Genomic DNA, 2,759 nt, shown 5'->3' on the forward strand with positions numbered 1-2,759 from the left:
ACTCCCTCAGCTTGGAATACGGGTAATAATCTTCTAGAGAGTGAAAAATTTTCTATGTTAAACATGCGCAATGCATACACATTTACACCCAGCACATAAATCTCTACGCCTACATTCACTATGCGAAGTTTTTCTATTTTCAAACTAGCGTATTTCCATATTTGTGTATGAAATTGATTCAGAGTGAAAATTTGTTAAATCATATAATTGTTGGCGCCTGCGCTGCACAAAAAAACATTCATTAATTCTCCTAGTAGTGATAGACACGTTGCAGTAGTAGATTTTTTAATGTGATATCGAAGAAATGGTTAAAAAATATAGTAGACGGGAAAAGAGAGCATATTGAATATATCAAATGAAAAATGTGTAATGTTGTGTACCGTGGGATGGGGAGGAATTGATCACCTGAAGATTTATGATAACAAATACTAATAAAAATTCCTTTTTGTATTTCTAGAGCTAATTCCTGATTTTGTGCAACAAACCGAATTGAAATCGATCGAACGATGATCAAATGAGAGCATTTTCATAAAAATGTCTCAAGTTTAATATATTTTTGAACAGTGCGGATAAAAGTCATTTTCCCCAGCAAAATTCTTCGAAAATTACAGCCAATCATTTTTAATTTTCACTTCCAATGATCGCAGCACTCTTTCAGATGCACTAGATTTTCGTCCTAGTAACATGCTGTTATACTCAGATGAAATAGATCGCGCGCATCGTTCACGGTTACGGAATAAAATTTGACGACAAATCCAACCAAATGATCTTCACTTCAAAGCGAAAAAGAAAAACAAACAGTACACTCAACCAAAATGAACCTCACCGAAACACTTTTTCACTGACACTGACCGATGCCTTGACAATCTTCGTTAACTGATAACCTGATTTTGTTGTCTTGCTTCCATCGCATGAAATATAATGAGGTGTTTTGACAGCTCACTTCCATGCAAAAAGCGGGAAGGGAGAACTCTATAAGGATTGTAAAAAATTACCGTTTATGGATGCTTTTTTTCACTTTCACTCAAGAGTGTCAACAAATATCAACCCTGTTTTTGAAATTGTAATTTTATATTTGGTTGAAATTTTGCGCAGGTATTCTTCTGGGCTGTAGATGGCATTTTATGCTGTTGGTAGTTTTCTTTTAATTACGACAAATTTGTGAAAAAGGTCTATGTAAAAAGGGGGTTGATGATTACACATATTGTTAAAGTCAGAACAGTCGGTTTGTTTGATCGGTGTGACGTTTCCGAAAAATTTGCGTAAAAAAAATTTTTCTCATCGAAAAAAGTTGGAATTATTTATCTGAAAAAGTTTACTGCTAAATTATTTCATTTTTTAACTACAAAAAATAAGCTAAACACTGATGGTTGTCTGCAGAACTGTACGCTCAAAAACTCCGAGCACTCGTCGATCAGCTTCCTTCAGCGTTCGTGCTTTACGTCCGTGAAGGGTCATCGGAAGGATCATGGTATACATATACAACGCTAGTTTTGAGCAAGTTTGCAAATTACGGGACCTTAACTGGTTACCATAGAAGGCCCTATTTGCAGCTGCAACTCAGCATTTTATTTTACGGTTTATACTGTTGTCAAATGCCACAAGCGTACCTTAAACGAACTCATCAACCCCTTTAAATCGTTCTCCATTAATCTATACTACAGCACCAACACCACCGGAATTCCCACGCTCCCTGCCAGCTACCGTGTAAGTACGTATTTTGATAGAGTTAATACTGACCCATAACCTCACCACTTCTCTCTTAAAAGGCCTCCTTCATGGCCCTACGGTCGATACCGCGTATCATTGTCATCCGCGAAACCGCATGTGAGATTTCGTGATGATTGTACCGTTTCTTTGCACGTTGACGTGTGTTCTTCATACCTTCAAGGGCGATGTTGAAAAGTAAGTTGGAGAGCAGATCCCTCTGCTTTAGTCCATCTAACGTTACGAAAGCCACTGATGTCTCGGCAGCTATCCGCACGCATAATTGCGATCCCACCAGTGTCATAATACTCAGCTTAATTAGTTTCTACGGGAAACCGTGTTCCAGTATAGTCTACCACAGCTCGTTTCTTTTCACTAAGTCGTATGCCACCCTAAAATCTACGAACAGATGGTGAGTCTAAGAGTTATTCTCCCAGAACTTATCGAGGATCTGGCGAAGGGTGAAAATTTGATTCGTCGTGGAACGGCCCAGTCGAAAGCCAGCTTTGTATTCACCGACGAAGGATTCCGTTAACGGTTTAAATTGAAGAACAGAACACGGGAGAGCACTTTGTATGCGGAGTTGAGCAACGTAATGCCTCGATAGTTGCAACAATCCAAGCCCTTCTTGCAGACTGAACATATGAGGCTCCAGTGCCAACCAGTTGATCGGCATTGATTCTTCCACCCAAGTCCTCAGTATGATCTGGTGGATCGCATAGTACAGCCGCTCGCTTCCCGCTTTTAGAGGTTCGCCCAGGATACCATCCTTATCCTGTTCCTGTTTTGCTCCTTTTGCATTGCACCGTTCAATAGCGCCTAAAAGTGCTCCTTCCACCTGGTTGCAACCGTCGGTTCATTTAGCAGGTTGGCGTCCTTGCCATTTCACATCACCGTCATAAAGAGATTCCTGCTTCTGACTGTTGATTGTTCTATAGGAGCGCCACACGTCGTTTCTAGCCAAGATGCCTTCTGTGTGTCGAACACCTGCTCCTCTTACTCGTACTTCTTTCGACGGTGGACTCTATTTTCGGCAGCTCTTGCCTCTCTAT

The sequence above is a fragment of the Wyeomyia smithii genome, chromosome 1 (genome assembly GCF_029784165.1).
Source record: "Wyeomyia smithii strain HCP4-BCI-WySm-NY-G18 chromosome 1, ASM2978416v1, whole genome shotgun sequence".
Classification (NCBI taxonomy): Eukaryota; Metazoa; Arthropoda; class Insecta; order Diptera; family Culicidae; genus Wyeomyia; species Wyeomyia smithii.